Source organism: Myotis daubentonii, chromosome 1 (assembly GCF_963259705.1).
Source record: "Myotis daubentonii chromosome 1, mMyoDau2.1, whole genome shotgun sequence".
In the NCBI taxonomy this organism is placed as follows: Eukaryota; Metazoa; Chordata; class Mammalia; order Chiroptera; family Vespertilionidae; genus Myotis; species Myotis daubentonii.
The window spans coordinates 95,552,728-95,573,752 of record NC_081840.1 but is presented as its reverse complement, the minus strand read 5'-3'; the positions used below and the strand labels follow the sequence as shown (position 1 = coordinate 95,573,752).

The 21,025-nt window shown below is 39.1% G+C and overlaps 1 protein-coding gene across 1 annotated transcript in view; it reads right to left on the bottom strand.

The window, feature by feature from the left end:
• The window catches only part of ITGA8 (integrin subunit alpha 8), a 196,806-nt gene that overhangs the window by 161,360 nt on the left and 14,421 nt on the right, over window positions 1-21,025 (bottom strand). The gene's annotated exons all lie outside the window — the stretch shown is intronic.

Below are 21,025 nucleotides of genomic sequence, written 5' to 3'. Positions count from 1 at the left end.
GCCTGGGTAGAAACTCAACCTAATTATAACACACTTCAAGTCTTAATAAAAAGCAGATATATTTTTTTTCACTCTTGATTCCCTGCTAACATATTTCCCACGTGGTTCTAACTGCATGGTTCTAACTGGAGCATCATCAGTAATAGCTAATGAATTTCGAAAGACATCTGTACTAGGGTACCTTATTGGTATGTGTTTCCTTATGTATGCTTTTCTTCCTTGACTTTATAATAAATGCATTACAAAATGAATTTTAAATTCCTATCAAATGAGGCCAAAATATACACACAATTAACCTTCTATTGAGTTTACATATAATTACAGGCTTTAAAAAAAAGAATAAATCATGGAAACTCAATTTTAACCTGAATTTTACATTTTGACATGTTAGTAGAAAATCATGAATTTCCTTTAAAATGGTATGCAAGTTCTGGAAATACTTACCCAAAATGCACACAATTGGCAAAGAATTAGAGGATCTTACAGATTACAGCATAAAATTAAAAATATAAACATTTCTATTTCCATCTAGGAACCTTAAAAGATTGTAGAACTCAGAGTCAAAGGGTGTTGTCACCATTAACTGGATGATCCTGGGCAATTCATTTAATCTTTTGGAGTTTTTATTTCTGCTATAAAATGAGGCTGAGAATACCTTTCCCCTTTCCTTTTTCACAAGTGATCACAGAATCATAAAGATCACATGAGATAAAGGAACACAAAAGTGCTATATAAGCTGAAGAGTAATATAATTAGAAACCTTGAAACTCAATCTAAGTCAAAAATTGGAAAGGCCCTCACAGACATACAAGTATAATGTGTTATTATTAGTGATTGCTGGTTCTTAACAATGAAATTAGTGACACCTCAGAAGATAGTCAATGAGGTTTAGACTAAGTCCAGAACAAACGTGCTAACAGGGGCTTTGGGATTTTGAAACTACTAAAAAGAAAGGGAAAGAAGACCAGAACCTCAAAAATTCAAATATACTTGCAGGAGATCCCAAAAAGGATTTAAGAAAAGTAAGATGCTGAGAGGAAGAAAATGGATTACAGGGAAATACAGAAGCCAGTTCCAAATCAGGCCTCATTTTGCTAGAGAACGAAATCCCTTAGGAATTTCTGAGGCATATTTTCTGCTATTATAAGGTTAAACTGTATAACTTGATTCAAACTATTAATTGGGGGTTACTTTTCAGCAACAAATTTCTTCTGGACCTATGGCCCTGAGCAGGCATTGCAGGGAAGCAGAAATCAAATAGCCTGTTATTTCATGAAGAAATTTTCATCCTCAAAGTAAGACAATTGACACTTATCACCTACCAGTTGGCAAATAATAATATTCACTGTTTTCAAGATAATAACTTGATGCAGCACTTTGGAAGGACTATTTGGCAACACACATCAAAAACTCAGATGTAGCCGCATGCTCCAGGACCCACATAGTAAGTCACAGAATGCATGCCACCTGGCCAGAGTTGCACCACCCAAGCTGTAGGCTCTGGGACCCAGGACAAGCAAGCTGTAGACTCCCGGGCCCTCATAGTGAATCCCAGAGTGCACACCACCCTGGAAGGTGGCTCTTGGGCCCCCACAGAGAGTTGCAGAATGCACATCACCCTGGCCAAGGGCTTCAGGACCCTGCAGTGAGTCACAGAGTTGCACGCCACCCTGCTGTGGGCTCTGGACCCACCAGTGAGTCACACCACCCCAGCCATGAGATCTGAGACCCCCATGACTTGCATGCCAGTGGGACCTTGCAGGCAACCCTTACCATGGGAGCCAGGACCCTGAGCACATCTACAACAGCTTACACAATAAGGTCGGGGGTGAGCCACATAGTCAGACAACCTGTGAGGAGACTCCATCTACAAAGGGGACAATAACATTAAAAACCCAAATACATCAAGGAAAACCTAAATAACTTAAGTATGGGGCTTTCCTAAAACACCCAGTTCAGGAAATCTGAGAGATTGCACCACTGGGTCCCACAAAACACCTACCACGTAGGACCACCCCCAAAAAATCTGGTGGCACAGCAGTTTGATCTAAGACAAAGAAACAAATACAAAGGGAGAGCAAAAATTGGGAGACAAAGAAATAACCCCAAAAGAATGAAGAGGAATCACCAGAAAAGGAACTAAATGAAATTGAGGCAAGTAATTGTAAAAGAAAGAATTCAGAGTAATAGGTACAAAGATGCTCAAACCTCTGAATGAGAATTACTTACAATTCAATGAGAATTATAAGGAGCTGAGAAATATATCAACATGAGTAAGAATTAAGGGGAAATGAAGAATGACATAGCTGCAATAGAGAAAACAATGGAAGGCTTCAACAGTAGACTAGAAGAAGCTGAGGACTGAATCAGTGGGTTAGAAGACAAGGTAGAAAAACCCCAAGTAGAGCAGCAACTGGAAAAAGAATTAAAAAGCAGGAGGAGAGTCTAAAGGAGCTTTGAGACAACATGAAATGAAACAATATACACATAATAGTGGTGCCAGAAGGAGAGGAAGCTGAGCAAGGAAAAAAACGTGATTGAAGAAATAATGACAGAAAACTTCCCTCATTTGGGGAAGAAAAAAAGTCACACAAGTCCAAGGAGCACAGAGTCCCAATCAAGATGAACCCAAAAAGACCTACACCAAGACACATCATAATTAAATTGTCAAACATAAAAGACAAAGAAAGAATCTTAAAAGCTGCAAGAGAGAGACAGAAAATGACCTACAAGGGATCTTCCATTAGACTATCAAATGATTTCTCAATAAAAAAAATCAGGGCACAAGGAAGAGAATGAAGTATACAAGGTGATGAAAAGCAAGAAACTAAATCCAAGAATACTCTATCCAGCAAGGCTATCATTCAAAATTGAAGGTAAAATCAGGAGTTCATAGACAAAAAAAAAGGCTAAGGAAGTTTATTACCACCAAACCAGCAATGCAAGAAATGTTGAAGGGACTGTTGTAGAAAGAAGAAATAGAAAACAAGGAAGGAATATGGGCATAAAGAATAAAAATGGCAACAAACAAGTACCTATCAATAATAACCTTAAATGTAAATGGATTAAATACTCCAATCAAAAGACATAGGTAGCTGAATGGATAAGAAAGGATAACCCATATATATATGCTGTATACAACAGACCCACCTCAGAACAAAGGACTCATACAGACTAACAGTGAAGGGATAGAAAAAAGTTTTCAGACAAATGGAAATGAAAAAAAAAACTGGGGAAGCAATACTTATATCTGACAAAATAAACCACAAAGTGAAGGCCATAACAAGAAAGGAGGGCCAATTCATAATACTAAATGGAGCAATTCAACAAAAAGATATAACTGGTAAACAAATATGCACCCAATACAGGAGCACCCAAATACATAAAAAAAATTTCTGGAAGATATCAAAGGAGAGATCAACAGCAACACAATCATAGTAAGGGACTTTAATACCCCATTGACACCACTGGATAAATGCTCTAAACAAGAAATAGCAATCCTAAATGACTCACTAGATCAGATGGAATTGACATCATCAGAACATTTCACCCCAAAGCTACAGAACATATATTCTTCTCAAATGCACATGGGACATTTTCAAAGACAGATCACATATTGGGATACAGGCAATGTTATCTTCAAATTCAAGAAGATAAACATTATATCAAGCATCTTTTCAGATCAAAATGGCATAAAATTAGAAATCAACAATAATAAAAACAGTGAAAAAAATCAAACACATGGAGGCTCAATAGCATGCTATTAAACAATGATTGGGCTACCAAAGAGATCAAAGAAGAAATAAAAAAAAACATCCTGGAAACAATGACAATGAAAACACAACCATCCAAAATCTATGGGACACAGTGAAAGCAGTCCTGAGAGGGAAATTCATTGCTCTACAGGCTTACCTCAAAAAAATAAATAAATAAATAATAAGAAAAACTGGTAATAAACCATCTAACCCTACAACTTAAAGAATTAGAAAGAGAGCAACAATAAAAGCCCAAAGTAAGCAGAAGGAAGGAAATACAGTGGGGCCTTGACTTACGAGTGTCCCCACTAATGAGTTTTTCAAGATATGAGCCATCTCTCGGCCGATTTTTTACTTTGAGTTGTGAGCTAAAATTTGGGTTACAAGCCATCTTCAGATACCCCACTGCTAGCTGGCACAGCGAACATCACAGTGAATGCTACAACATCAGCCCAGCATCACGTGTCTCACTCGTTCACTTTATGATTTGACATACAAGTAATTTGAGTTATGAGCTCCGTCACTGAACGAATTAAACTCGTAAATCAAGGCCCCACTGTAATAAAGATCAGAGCAGAAATAAATGACATAGAGACCAAAAATATATATATAAAAAAGATCAATTAACCCAAGAGCTGCTTCTTTGAAAGGATAAGCAAGATTGATGACCCTCTAGCTAGGGTCACCAAGAAACAAAAAGAAGAGAAAGGACGCAAATAAACAAAATCAGAAATGAAAGAGGTGAAGTAACAACTGACCCCAAAGATACAAAGGATTGTAAAAAATACTACAAACAACTCATCTCTAACAAACTGGACAACCTTGATGAAATGGGCATATTCCTAGAAAAATACAATCTTCCAAAACTCAATCAGAAAGAATTAAAAAAAAAAAATTGGCCCTAACCAGTTTGGCTCAGTGGATAGAGCGTCAGCCTGTGGACTGAAAGGTCCCAGGTTCGATTCCAGTCAAGGGCATGTACCTTGGTTGCAGACACATCCCCAGTAGGGGGTGTGCAAGAGGCAGCTGATCGATGTTTCTCTCTCATCGATGTTTCTAACTCTCTATCCCTCTCCCTTCCTCTCTGTAAAAAATCAATAAAATATATTTTTTTAAAAACTGAATAGGCCAATAACTACCAATGAAATTGAAACAGTAATCAAAAACTTCCAGTAAACAAAAGCCCTGGTCCAGATGGCTTCATAGGGGAGTTTTACCAGACATTAAAAGAACTAAAACCTATCCTCCTCAGCCTATTCAACAAAATTCAAGAGGAAGGCACACTTCCAAACTCTTTCTATAAAGCCAGTATTACCCTAATCCCAAAACCAGATAAAGACACTACAAAGAGAGAAAATTACAGGCCAATATCCCTGATGAACATAGATGCTAAAATCCTCAACAAAACTCTAAGAAATTGGATCCAGAATTACATTATAAAAATCATAACCATAACCAAGTGGGATTTATTTCAGGGAGGCAAGCCTGGAACAATATCTGCAAATCAATAACCGTGATACATTACATAAACAAACTGAGGGACAGAAATCACATAATCATATCAATTGATGCAGAAAAAGCATTTGACAAAATCCAACACCATTTCTTGATAAAAACTCTCAACAAAGTGGGAATAGAGGGATCATACCTCAACATATTAAAAGCCTTAAATGACAAACCTACAGCCAATATCATACACCAGTGATGGCGAACCTTTTGAGCTTGGCTTGTCAGCATTTTGAAAAACCCTAACTTAACTCTGGTGCCGTGTCACATATAGAAATATTTTGATATTTGCAACCATAGTAAAACAAAGACATATTTTTGATATTTATTTTATATATTTAAATGCCATTTAACAAAGAAAAATCAACCAAAAAAATGAGTTTGCGTGTCACCTCTGACACGCATGTCATAGGTTCGCCATCACTGTCATAAACAATGGGCAAAAACTAAAACCATTTTCCCTAAGAACAGTAAAAAGACAGGGTTGCCCACTTTCACCACTCCTGTTCGGCATAATACTGGAAGTGCTAGCCATAGTGATCAGACAAGAAGAAAAAATAAAAGGCATCCAAATTGGAAAAGAAGTAGTAAAACTGTCATTATTCAGAGATGACGTGATATTGTACATAGTAAACTCTAAAGATTCCATCAAATAAGTACTAGACATAATAAAGGAATTTGGCAATGTAGCAGGATACAAAATTAACACCCAGAAATCTATGGCTTTTTTATACACTAATAATAAACTTACCGAAAGAGAAACTAAAAAAATAAAATCCCATTTATAATTACAAAAAAAAAATTAAGATACCTAGGAATAAACTTCACTAGGAGGTAAAAGACCTGTACTCAGAAAACTACAGGACATTGAAAAAAGAGATAGAGGCAGACATAAACAAATGGAAGAATATACTGTGTTCATGGATTGGTAGAATTAACATCATTAAAAATGTCCATACTATCCAAATCAATCTATAGGTTCAATGCAATTCCCATTAAAATACCAATAGCACATTTCACAGACATAGAGAAACTCTCAAAAAATTCATATGGAATCAAAAACAAAGATCCCGAATAGCTGTAGCAATTTTGAGAAAGAAGAACAAAGTTGGAGGGATCACAATAGCAGATCTCAAATTATACTACAAAACAGCCTGGTCCTGGCATAAGAATAGGCATATAGATCAATAGAACAGAACAGAGAACCCAGAAATCCACCTAAGCCATTATGCTCAATTAATATGTGACAAATGAGGCAAGAACATACAATGGAGTCAAATAGTCTCTTCAATAAATGGTGCTGGGATAATTGGACAGATACATGCAAAATAATGAAACTAGACCACCAATTTACACTATACACAAGAATGAACTCAAAATGGATAAAATACTTAAATGTAAGATGGAAAACCATAAAAATCTTAGAAGCCATAGGCAGCAAAATCTCAGACATCTCTCTTAGCAATATGTTAACTGATACAACTCCTAGGACAATGGAAACTAAGGAGAAAATAAACAAATGGGACAACATCAAAATAAATAGCTTCTGCACAACAAAAGAAACCAAAATAATAAGAGAGCTCACTGCATGGGAGAATATATTCGCCAATGATACATCCAATAAGGGGTTAATCTTCAAAATTTATAGGGAATACATACAACTTAACAAAAGGAAAATAAACAATTCAACTTAAAAATGGGCAAAAGACCTAAATAGAGACTTGTCCAAAGTGGACATACAGATGGCCAGGAGGCATATAAAAAAATCTCAATGTCTCTAATCATCTGAGAGATGCAAATCAAAATGATAATGAGGTACCACCTCACACCTGTCAGAATGGCTACCATCAACAAATCAACAAACGACAAATGCTGGTGAGGATGTGGAGAAAAGGGAACCCTCGTACACTACTGGTAGAAATGCAGACTGTTGCATACTCTATGGAAAACAGTATGGAGTTTCCTCAAAAAATTAAAAATGGAACTGCCATTTGACCCAGTTCTGGGAATATATACTAAGAAACCCGAAACACCAATCAGAAAGAATATATGCACCCCTATATTCATAGCAGTACAGTTTATAATAGCTAAGATTTGGAAACAGACTAAGTGCCCATCAGCAGGTGAGTGGATTAAAAAACTATGGTACATCTACACCATGCAATAGTACACAGCTATAAAAAAAAGAACTCTTACTATTTGCAACAGCATGGATGGACCTGGAGAAAATTATGCTAAGTGAAATAAGTCCGTCAGAGAAAGATAAATATCACCTGATTTCACTGATATGTGGAATCTAACGAACAACATAAACTGATGAACAAAAATAGAGCCAGAGACATAGAAACATCAGACAGATTGTTAAACCTCAGAGGGAAGGCAGGAGTGGATTGGGGGCAAAGAAGAGATCAAGCAATGAACTCATATGGATATATGCATAACCCATGGACATAATCAATAGGGCGGTGAAGGCCTGGCGTTGGGTGTAGGGTGGGGTGAGATAGGTCCATGGGGGGAAAGGGGACATATGTAATACTTGCAATAATAAAGACTTTTTAAAATAATGTAAATGTAGACTTTTCTATTTGACCAAGGAATTTGACTTCTAGGATTTTGTTCAATGAAAATAATTACACAAATGTGTTAAGGTGCAATATGAAAATATTTGCTGTACTATTCATGATAGCAAAACGTGAAACAACTTACATGTTCATAAATAGGATATTCAAAAAAATTTTCTGTTATCTCTAAAATAGACTACTACCCACTGTCAGAATGTATACAATAGTTTGTACCCATTGAAACAGGAAAATGTCTACAAAATATACTTTCCTTTTAACTTTTCTAAGGCTTTAGAAAAGCACAAAAAAAAAAAATACAAGGACTTAATATAACAAACATTGGTATTCCCACCAAGCAGAATGGACAATTTTTAAATTTATTCACATTTACAAACATTACAGAACTCAAATAAATAAATGACCCAAATACATAAAATCAGAAATGAAAGAGAAGTAACAACTGACACCAAAGAAATACAAAGGATTCTAAGAAAACAGTACAAACAACTATATGCCAACAAGTTGGACAATCTGGAAGAAATGAATAAATCCCTAGAAACATACACTCTTCCTAAACTGAATCAGAAGAATCAGAGAATCTGAATAGACAGATTACAACTAGTGAAACTGAAGCCAGAAAAAACAAAACAACAACAAACAAACAAACAAAAAACCTCCCAACAGATAAAAGTCCTCAACCAAATAGCATCACAGGTGAATTTTCCCAAGCATTCAATTCTAACTAGCACCTATCCTTCTCAAACTATAAGACTCTCAACCTCTTTTTACAAGGCCAGCATTACCCTAATTCCAAAACCAGATATAGACACTACAAAGAAAGAAAATTAGAGGCCAATATCACTGATGAACATAGATGCTAAAATCCTCAACAATATATTAGCAAACTGGGTCCAGCAATACATTAAAAGCATCACATACCATGATCAGGTGGGATTTATTCTGGGAAAGCAAGATTGGTACAATATTCACAAATCAATAAATGTGATACACCATATAAACAAAATGAAGGATAAAAATCACATAATCAGAAAAAGCATTTCATAAAATCCAGCACCCATTCATGATTAAACTCTCAGGAAAGTGAGAATAGAGAGACCATACCTCAATGTAATAAAGACCATATAGGACAAACCCACATCCAACATCATACTCAGTGGTCAAAAACTACAAGTGCTTCCCTTAGGATTGGGAACAAGACAGGATGTCTGCTTTTACCACTTTTATTCAACATTGAGATGGAAGTCAAAGCCACAAGCAATCAAGCAAGAAGAAGAAATAAAAGGCATTCAAATTGAAAAGGAGGAAATAAAAATGTCATTACTAGCCGATGACATTATACTGCATATAGAGAACACTAAAGATTCCACCAAAAAACTACTACAACTTATAAATGAATTCAGCAAAGTATTAGGATACAAAAAAAATATCCAGAAACCAGTTGCATTTTTGTGTACCAATAATTATGCTACCTGGTATCAAACTATACTATAAGGCCTGAGTAATCAAAAGCATGGTACTGGCATAAAAACAGACATATAGATAAATGGAACAGACTAGAGAGCCAAAAAATACACCCATGATTTCATGGTCAATTAATATTTGACAAAGAAGGCAAAAACATACAATGCAGTAAAGATAGTCTATTCAATAAATGGTGTTGGAAATATTGGAAAGATAAGTGGAAAAAAATGAAACTAGACCACCTTCTCACACCGTACACATGAATGAACTCAAAATAGATTAAATACTTAAATGTTAGACTCATGTCCATAAATATCCTAGAAGAAAACATAGGCAGTAAAGTCTCAGACATTTCTGGCAGCAATATTTTTTTCTGATATATCACCTCGGGTAAAGGAAACAAAAGAAAAAATAAACAAATGGGACTACATCAAACTAAAAAGTTTTTGCACAGCAAAGGAAACCATCAACAAAATGAAAAGATAACTTAATGCATGGGAGAACATTTTAGTCCATACATCTGATAAGGGTTTAATATCATAAATTTATAAGGGATTTATAAAACTCAACACCCTAAAACAAATAAACATCCAATTAAGGAATGGGCAAAAGACCTGAATAGACACTTCTTCAAATATTACATATAGATGGCCAACAGACATATGGAAAGATGCTCGACATCCCTAATCATCAGAGAAGTGCCAACTAAAACCACAATAAGATATCAGAATGACTGCCATCAATAAATAAACAAACAACAAGTGTTAGCGAGGATGTAGAGAAAAGGGAACCCTAGTACACTGCTGGTGGGAATGCAGACTGGTGTAGCCACTGAGGAAAACAGTATGGAATTTCTTCAAAAAATTAAAAATGGAACTGCCTTATGATCCAGCAATTTCATTTCTGAGAATATATCTAAAGAAACCTGAAACACTAATTTGAAAGAATATATGCACCGCTATCTTCATTTCGGCATTATTTACAACTAGGGGCCCGGTGCACGAAATTCGTGCACTGGGTGGGGGGGGTAGTGTCCCTCAGCCCAGCCTGCCCCCTCTCACATACTGGGAGCCCTCAGGCTTTGACCCCCATCACCCTCCAATCGCCTGATCGGCCCCTTGCCCAGGCCTGACGCCTCCGCCAGAGGCGTAGACCCCCATCACCCTCCGATCACCTGATCGGCCCCTTGCCCAGGCCTGACGCCTCCGCCAGAGGTGTCAGGCTTGGACAGGGGACCCCCATCTCCCCCCGATCACTGGCTCTGGCCCCCATCCAGGCCTGAGGCCTCTGGCCCAGGAATCATGCCTGGGCAGGGGACCCCCATCTCCCTCTGATCGCTTGCTCCACCCCCCTCCCAAGCCTGACGACTCTGACCCAGGCTTCGGACCTGGGCAAGGGGACCATCATATCCCCCCAATCCCCGGCTCCGTCCCCCACCCAGGCCTGATGCCTCGGCCACAGTTGACCCTCATCACCCTCCGATCACCAATCACCGGATCGGCCCCTTGACCAGACCTGAGGCCTCCGGCAGAGGTGTCAGGCGTGGGCAGGGGACCCCCAGCTCCCCACGGTTGCAGGCTCTGCTCCTGCCCAGGCCTAACACCTCTGGCCTAGGTGTCCGGCCCGGGCAGCGGGGACCTGCAGCTGCAGCGGCCCCGCGATCGTGGGATTCGCTTTAGGCCCAGGCAAGGGACCCCTAGCTCCCGGGACTGCCAGCTTCGACCGGGACTGCCAGCTTCGACCGTGTCCAGCTCCCATCGCTGGCTCCACCCCTACTTCCTGCTATCACTGGCCAGGGGGGCAAAGGCGCCTGATTCTCCAATCATGGCTGGGGGGCAGGGCAAAGGCGGCCCCAGGGCCGCCTTTGCCCTGCCCCCCAGCTCTTAGCTCCCCCCTGGGTTTCCGATCACTGTCAGTGGCAGGGGGCTTCTTCCTGCTTTCCCTTTCGCCTCCCTGCATTGTGCCTACATATGCAAATTAACCGCCATCTTGTTGGCAGTTAACTGCCAATCTTAGTTGGCAGTTAATTTGCATATAGCCCTGATTAGCCAATGAAAAGGGTATCGTCGTACGCCAATTACCATTTTTCTCTTTTATTAGATAGGATAGCTGAGATTTAGAAGCAGCTCAAGTGCCCATAAGTAGATGAGTGGATAAAAAAAAGCAGTGGTACATTTACACAGTGGAATATGACTTGGCCACATAAAAGAAGGAAATCTTACCTTTTGTGACAACATGCATGAATCTGGAGAGTATTATGCTAAGTGAAATAAGCCAATCAGAGAAAGACAAGTACCATATGATTTCAGTTGTATGTAGAATCTAATGAACAAAATACACTAACAGAGTGGAAACAGACTCATGGATACAGAGAACAGACTGACAGCTGTGGTAGGGAGAGGGACTTGGGGCTGGGTGAGAAGGATGAAGGGATTAAGCAAAGAAAAGAAAGATTCATGGACACAAACAACAGTATGGTGATTGCCAGAGGGAATTGGGTGTGGGGGGAGGGAGAAGGAGGTAAAGGGGAGATAAAAGGTGATGGAAGGACACTTGACTTGGGGTGGTAAATACACAATACAATATACAGATGGTGTATTGCAGAATTGTATACCTGAAATATGTATAATTTTATTAATCAATGTCACCCCAATACATTCAATTAAAAATTTTAAGTATGGAAAAGTACAAGGATTTAATATGACAAACATGAATTGACAATTTTTAAGTTTTTCCACATTTATAAACAGTACAGAAACCCCTTGACATCTATCCTCAGTTTGAATCATCTTTTCCTCCTCTAGTCATAGCCAGCATCATGAATTAGATGTGTATACTTCTTGCCATTTACAAAATAATGTCCATGAACAATATAGAACAAAGGTCTGCAAGTTTTTCTGCAAAGAATTGGTAATAAATGTCTTAAGCTTTGCAGTCTCTATGGCTAACTCAGCTCACTTATGCTTATGCCCCTGTAAAAAAAAAAAAAGAAGAAGCAGCAGCTCACAGATAGCATGTAGAAGAATGGGCTTGTCTGTGTTCCAATAAAACTTTATTTAAAGGCACAGAAATGTGAGTTTCATATCATTTTCATGTGTCATTAAATATCACTCATTTAAAAATGTTTCCCACGCATTTAAAAATGTAAAAACGCCGAAACGGTTTGGCTCAGTGGATGGAGCGTCAGCCTGCGGACTGAGGGGTCCCGGGTTCGATTCCGGTCAAGGGCATGTACCTTGGTTGCGGGCACATCCCCAGTAGGAGGCGTGCAGGAGGCAGCTGATCGATCTCTCTCATCGGTGTTTCTAACTCTCTATCCCTCTCCCTTCTTCTCTGTAAAAAATCAATAAAATATATTTTTAAAAAAAAATAAATAAAAATGTAAAAACCACTCTTAGCTTATAGGCCATACAAAAACAGGTGGTGGATCAGATTTTAGTTGTACTTTATCATCAATTGATTATTATTGAGTACTAGAGTCCCAGTGTGTGAATTCGTGCACGGGTGGGGTTCCTTGGCCTGGCAGGTGATCAGAGCTGATCGGGGCCATCTCGCCCAATCCTGATTAGAGCCCATGGAAGCCAGCTGGGGAGGGACCACAGGAGGGCTCCAGGGCATGTTCGGCCCTCTCACCCAGTCCCGATAGGCCAGACCCCAGAAACAAACTAACCTACAGGTCAGAGCGTCTGCCTCCTGGTGGTCAGTGCTTGTCATATCGACTGGTCGAGCTGTCAACTGAATGGTCGACCCATCAGTCAAACACTTAGCATATTACACTTTTATTATACAGGATTCTTTTGTGTGTTCTTTTTAGCCTAAGAAATGGTATTATGCTATTTGTATGTATTCGACTGTAAATGGGGTTGTCATTTAATTTTATGTTTATTAGAGATATTCATGTTTTGATAGATAAATAAAGATAGATAGATAGATGATAGATAGATCTAGCTCTTTCTTTTTAACCTCTATATAGAATTGTATCTCACTGAATAGCCACCTACATTTTATTTATCCATTCCATTTACATATGAGCATTTAGGGTTTTTTTAAAAAAAAAATTTCCACTAAAACAAACATGTGCCCTTATATCCCCCTCCATCTATAGAAACACAAGAGTTTCCTTCTGGCAGGAGACTAGCAATGACATTGCGGGGCCATGGAGAATTATCCTATGCATTTTGTCATATGTGCCAACTGATCTCCAAGTAGCTGCACTCCCCATGCACACTAGCTGCACTCTCCATGCACACTACCAGTGCACAAGAGGGGGCCCTCATCTCATTGTTGTAGGATTTTTAAGTTTTTGCCAACCCAGATGACTATCAAATGGTACCTCATTTTGTTCTGTTTTCATTTGCATTTCCCTGGTTATTAGTATGGCTGATTGTGTGTGTGTGTGTGTGTGTGTGTGTGTGTGTGTGTGTGTGTGTGTGTGTGTGTAGAGGTCTTCTAATCTAAAGCTCCTTCCTGGCCTGATTATTTTTTTATGCTTAAGGACCATACACATTTTTCTTCTGTTAATTGCTAGTTCACAGCCTTTGTTTATCTTCTTGTTTTAGTGATTAGTTTTATCAATAAGTAAGAATTCAACATATTATATCAATTATTTTCCCACATACATGTTGCCAATATCTTCTCCCAATATTTGTTAATCTTTTAACTTCATGTATGGGAATTGTTGTCCATCTATCATTAATTTTATATATAATGTGGCAAAAATACTTCACTTTCAACATGAAAGGCCAATAGTTCCAACACCACTTATTGAACAATCCATCTTTTTTTCTCAGAGAGTTGTAATTCCAATTCCACCCTTGTAATAATACCTCTCAACACACGTCTGTAATACTTTCAGCAAGAAAGATACATTTTTTTAAAAAACATCCCAACACAGCCCAAGGGGCCCAGCATGATCTGGCCCCGCCTGCCTCCCACTCTCCATGCTCCTTAAGCTTCAGAAACACAGACTGTCTTCAACACACCAGGCGTTTCTGTCTCCTCATTGAGTTATTCTTCCCACTGTCTGAAACACTCCCTCCACGGTTCCTGGTTCCTCCTCGTCACTCAGGTTTCAGCTCAAAGGCCACCTCCTCAGAGACCTTCCCTGCCTCTGGCATTCAGTCTCCCATCATTCTTTTTTCTTTTCTTTTCTTTTTTTTAGCCAAATGCTTTATTATACAACAATGGCATTACATAAAATTGTTCAACTTTTTTTTTAATTCAACACTTTTTTATATTAGTGTCAGGTGTACAGCACAGCATATGCTTCTCTCCATAGCACCTGTCCTATTTGAGATTATCTTACTTCTTAGTCTGCATGCTTGTTGCCTGTCTCTCCCCTTCAGAATATACACAAATCCAGAAACACTCTCTGCTTTGCCTCTGCATTTGCCACTCCTAGAACAGTGCCTCCCCCACAGCAGACTGTCCACAAGTGTTTGTTGAATGAACAACCAAGCTACCACCTATTCATTCAGAAGTTTGCTCATGACATTGTTCAATATGATCCCACTTTTCTTTAAACATCAAATGTTCTGTGTATGGATGTGTGTACATGCCTAGTCACTATACTGTTAGTGACAGTTATCTTGAAGGCGGGAAGTGTCCATGCTTCAGTGGTTTTTAAAGTTTCATTTTCATATATTTCTGTATTGATTGAGTTTTTACAGGGAGTATTATTACATCTATGATCTGAAAAGAGAAAATCTATGATAAAATCAAGACTTGTAAGCCAACCTGAGAAATGGAGTGGGTGGTGGCGATAAAATGGATTCAGCTTCTCCTGAATTTCTTGGGCTTTGAAGGCACCTCTCTTAAATTGGCAATTTTGAAGGAACCTCTTAAATTGACAACTTTGGTCAACGGGGTACGAAGCCCAGCATGTGGTGAGCCTACTAACTTGGGGTTCTTTTTTCATGGGAATACTCATTTCCTAGCAGAAGTGAGGGAATGTAGAATGTGGTGCACATATGGGCAGCAAGCAGATTTTTCTAATCTTTTAGCTCAGTAAAATGGGAGGAATTACAAGAAGTGAAGATAGATCACCATGGGAGAGAAAAGAGAAAAGCTGAAACTGACACAGGTGTGACCAAACATTTTGGCAGATGGGACGATTTTTGAAAACTATTTATAAAGTCCTCGACCTCACACTGGAAAACAGTACGTTTCCTTATAACCTTCAGTCATCACATCACTTCAAGTGTCCCCTTAGGCCTTTTCTCAAAGCCCTGGCAGGAGCTGTCCAGACATTTTTAATCAGAAAAAAGGGAAAAGAAATCCTTAAACTTTTGTTTATAATCTTTCCCATGGTCAACTTATGCTGTAAAAGTTTCATTTAAATTGAAACTCTGTATCTGAGAATGAGGAATACTGGCATTTAAAATTCAAAATAAAATAGCTGTGACCAGAGAACTCCTTGTCTAAAAGAAACAAAACCAAGAAAAGAAGTTGAATTGATTTTTGTGTCCCAGAATATTAAACTTCCAAATGTCTGACCCTCAAGACCCTAAAACCGCTACTAAAAACCATTAAATAACACCTCTAGCCTTGATGTTCTTGATCATCTTATTGTGAATTTTCAAGTATTTAAGGAAATGCTGTACTAATTCATTTTTCCATACAGTGTTCAAGAAATATGTAATTTTTTCTGTTTATTGAGATATAATTGACATACAGCATTGTATACATTGAAGATGTACAGTATCTTTAATGATTTGACTTATCATAAAATGATTGCCACTATAAATTTAGTTAACATCCATTATCTCATATCAATACCAAAAAAAGAGAAAAAACTTTTTCCTGATGAAACTTTTAGGATCTGCTCTCTTAAGAACTTCCTTATACACCATACAGCAGTGTTAGCTAGAGTCATCATGCTGTATATTACCTCCCTAGAACTTATTTATCTTATAACTGGAACTCTGTACCTTTTCACCACCTTCATCAGTTATCTCACTCCCCACTCCCAATCCCTGCCTCTGGTAAACACAGATCTGAATTCTTTTCCTTTGAGTTTTTTTTAATTCTACATATAAGAGAAATAATACATTACTTGTCTTTCTCTGTCTTATTTTTTTCACTTAACATAATGTTCTTAAGTTTCATCCATGTTGTTGCAAATGACTAGGATTCCTCCTTTTTAATGGTTTAATAGTATTCGTATGTGTGTGTGTTTGTGTGTGTGTGTGTGTGTGTGTGTGTGTGTTAATCATCTTTATCCATTCATCCATCAATGGACAAAAGTGTGTTATTCTGATAAATAAATACTAAAAATTATTTTTATACCATACATACACACACGGGACTGCTGGCTCCTAACTGCTCGCCTGCCTGCCAGCCTGCCTGATTGCCTCTAACCACTCTGCCTGCCGGCCTGCTTGCCCCCAAATGCCCCCCCGCCAGCCTGATCACCCCAAACTGCCCCTCCCCACTGGCCTGCTCATCCCCAACTGTCCCCCTGCTGGCCTGCTCACTCCAAACTGCCCCCCCCCGCTGTCTTGATCACCTCCAACTGGCCCCCCTGCTGGTCTGCTTACCCCCAAAGGCCCCGCCCCCCACCAGCTGCCCTCCCCTCTTGGCCTCTAACTGTCTCTACCTCAGCCCCGCCACCATGGCTTTGTCCAGAAGAACATCTGGAAGGTCTCCCAGTCTAATTAGCATATTACCCTTTTATTAGTATAGATGAATTATTTTATAGAATGGGCATTTTATTACAGATGGTTTCCCATGGCATTTTTTCTAAAGAAGTAAAAATTACTTTAAAAAATGTTTCAGGGAGACTTTGAGAAATTTACAGTGTCTGCTTTTCTTCCAAGAAAGTTGTCACTTTTATGCCAGAGTGAGAATTATTTCTATGCTTTGTATGTCAGCATTGGGCCACTGTGACTGGGGGGCACTTAGCTTGACTTGAGAGTAATTATCTTGCTCACTGGCTGGGAGGGAGGGTGTGTGGCAGAGGAGATAAATACTCAGTTCTGGATTATTCATAGATCGTTGACTTTCTGGATTGATTGTGCAAGCCCCTCCTTTTACTGATGTCCACCTTATATTGACAGACATCTACCCTGGGAGAGAAATGAGATGAAACTCTCTTTCTTGTCATTGTAAAAAGCACTTGAATTCCTAAAGTGTGATAAGGCCACCCAGCCACCCACAGTCAAGGTACACATTTTCATGGAGGATGTTCCCACTCTTGAATAAATTAAAACAATTTTTTCTTTTAATTTAAACTTTCTCCTATAACTATTTTCTTGTTACTTAAAAGCTAGTTTGTTTTTGTTTTTGTTTTTTGAAAGTATTTCCAAAGCTTTTCAAGCTGTATATGTCTTTGGAATGAATTTATAAATAAGAATTGAGCCCGGCCGGTGTGACTCGGTGGTTTAGCATCGACCTATGAACCAGGAAGTCACAGTTTGATTCCAGGTCAGGCCACATGCCCGGGTTGTGGGCTTGATCCCCAGTACAGGGCGTGTAGGAGGCAGCCGATCAATGATTCTCTCTCATCATTGATGTTTGTATCTCTCTCCCTTTCCCTTCCTCTCTGAATCAGTAAAAATATACTTTAAAGAGAGAGAGAGAGAGAGAGAGAGAGAAAGAGAGAGAGAGAGAGAGAGAGGAGAGTATATATGTTTTTAAATAAGAAAACATGTATTTGATGCTCTTAGAAAGTCTTATTTTCTTTCATTAAAACTTGTGCAGTATAGGGAACGCCATAGATTCTCTTAATTTGAAGAAAGTTAGAGGGAAAGGTACTAATTCAGAGTTCCTTGGGAAAATGTGTCACATATATTTTTTCATGTTTATTTTTTTTTAAATCAAAAACTGAAATATTTTCTATTCAGAAAATATATTTAGATCTAAATATCTTCTATAATTTTAACCCTAAAATATCAATTTAAATATTTTAAAAATGATTGGGATGTTTGTTTTTTTAAATAAGTTAGGTTACTGGAGTTCTGCATGTTACTGGATCACCTGGGGTAATTTTCTGATTGGAAAATTAAGAATTATAGTCAGAGGGGAGGACATGAGAACTTTTAAAGAACATATTCAATTTACTTTAGAAGCCGAACCTCTCTTATCATGTGACTTGTTTTGTATGTTTGTTAAACTATATTATCACATAAGCATTGCTGCTATTGGGACAGTGACAGTTCATTCAGGTCATTTGAATGTCCACTGTCTGTTTTAATTTGTATGTTCGTTTTGACTCTGTCATATGCTCAAACTTCAGTGGAAGTCATGAGAACCTATTATTTTTGCCTGCTCCCTCATTTACGTTGGAAATATTCTTCTTTACTCAGAGGGACCTTAACTTTGCTGTAAGGGTCTGTTTCCGTTGCCAGCTGTTTTCTTCCTTGCCAAGTAAGACAGTTGTTGTGAACTCTTCAGTGATGCCTTCCCCAGGATATTTACAGATGTGGTTGGGAAAAGCCATTTCATCCCCGACCTTTGCATGTCAGATGCTGGGGTGCCAGGGTGCCGCCTCGCCTGCACCCCAGCTCTCCGATCACGATGTGGCTCTCTCTCCCTCCGATCGCCATGGTGACCATGGGGCGGAAGGACAGGCGGCGCCCCCGGGCCCGGGGGTACAGCCTCGCCTGCAGCCCGGCTTTCTGATGGCGATCAACAGCTGGGGGGCGGGCAAAGGTGGCCCTAGTTCTCTGATCCAGGGCCGGGGGGCAGGGCAAAGGCAGCCCCCAGGACCGCCTTTGCCCTGCCACCCGGCTCTTGTCTGCTGCCTCGGTTTCCGATCACTGTTCTTCCGTCTTTCCCTTTTTGCCTCCCATCATTGCGTTGCCCCTATGTATGCCATCTTTCTTGGCAGTTGATTTGCATTATCACCCTGATTAGCCAATGGGAAGCGTAGCGAAGGTATGGTCAATTACCCTTTTTGTTTTTTATTAGATAGGATTTTCCTGATCTAAATGAGAATATAAATTTTCTGTCCCAATTATTTCCACATCTATATTATCTTCCCAAGAATAGAGATCACATTTCCAATAACAAATTGTGCCTAGCCAGTATTATTCAGACTTTTACTTAGTAATAAATATGAATGAGTTTTTTACATCATATAATAAAATCATTTTAAATGTTTTTCATATATAAGTTGGCTCAGGTTGTATGTAAGGCTTGTTCTGGGAATATGTATGGATTTTTATTGTTAAGATACAAGTGAGTATTTGGGTGGGTGTTCTGCTCACTTATATGCTGAAGCTATAGGAGCAAATTTTATTAAATGAAAAAATCATCTCTCCAAAGGGAAATGACAAGCCATCTATGGCAGATCAGATCAAAAACAAAACAAGAACTCCCCTAATATGACACAAAAAAATCTGAAAGGCAGAGCTGGTTACAATCTGATTGTATAGATTGAGACATTGACTTAGACCTCATTTGCTACAAGGAACTGTACCTCATCTACACTGGCTAAGACAGTTTTCCTTCTCATCTCACCCACCCCTGAGACAGACACATGTTCAGACACACATACACACACTCAGACACACATACTCAGGCACATGCTCAGACACACATTCACTTGCACGCATGCACACATATATCACTCTTCAGCTCTGACCTTTAATGATACGCTCTCTGCAAAGCTGTCCCTGACACACAAAGAGCCCTACCCGCCCTTTAGTCCTGGACAGGAGCTCTTCTTCTGCACACCTAAAACCTTCTTCACTTTCTGCTGTCACAGCACCTACCCCTAAATTAGAACTGGCAGACACTAATCTCTTCATCCATTGGACTTGAATGTTGTGGGTTCAGAGGGTATGTCGTCTTGTTCCCTTTATGGCAGTCCCATTAACCAAGCCAGTAGGTTGGAACACATCCTTGACAATCGCCAATCCTACTCTCCCTCATTCCACTCAGAAATCAATGCCTATTTATTCTCCCGTGTAAAAGTCTCTCAAGTCCATCTCCTTCTATCCATCCATGTTGCCACTTCCCTGGTTGTGACCACCATTTCTTGAAGCCTCAGTTTCTGCAATGGCCTCCTAACTGGTTTCCCTTCCTCCAGGCTTGTGACCTTCAAATGCATTCTCTATCCTGAAACCAGAGTTCTTTCTAAAAGTTCAAGCATTCTTAAAACCAGGCTTATACCACCTGGACTTGGCAGCAGCATCTCTTGTCATTCCCAGCCACAGTGATTTTCTTTCAGCTCTTTGAATTTTTATACCATCTCTCATCCCTAGGTTTTTCTCACACTTGGAATAATAACCTGAGATCAAATATCTTGCTATAGATGCAGCTGGGGAAATAAGAAATCTCAATATGGCTTATATGTCACCTTCCAATTGGCAGGAGGACAGCATGCTTCTGTTTAGTGCCCAATAATTTATTTACTTGAAGAAGTAATGAAAACCTCTCAGCATGGGAATCTCAGGAAGCAGACTAAGTGACATACATCTCTTCAATCTGACCTCACAGCAATGCTTTTAAATACAGGATATGATTGGGTTTCAGGATGAAGGTTCTATAAACTTGCCTCCCAATAGCACTTGAAAATGGATTTACATTAGCTCCTGTTGTATGCTTGCATTTTCCTCAGGTTCTCACTCTGTGGCCAGATGATGTTGTAGTCAGAAGGGTCCCGATCATCATCTACCAAAATGGTCCATTTTGTGGTTACAAAAATCACCATTCCCAATGTTACACAAAATAGGCAATTCAGAATTCAAACTTTCTGTGTCTGCAATGTATGCTTAC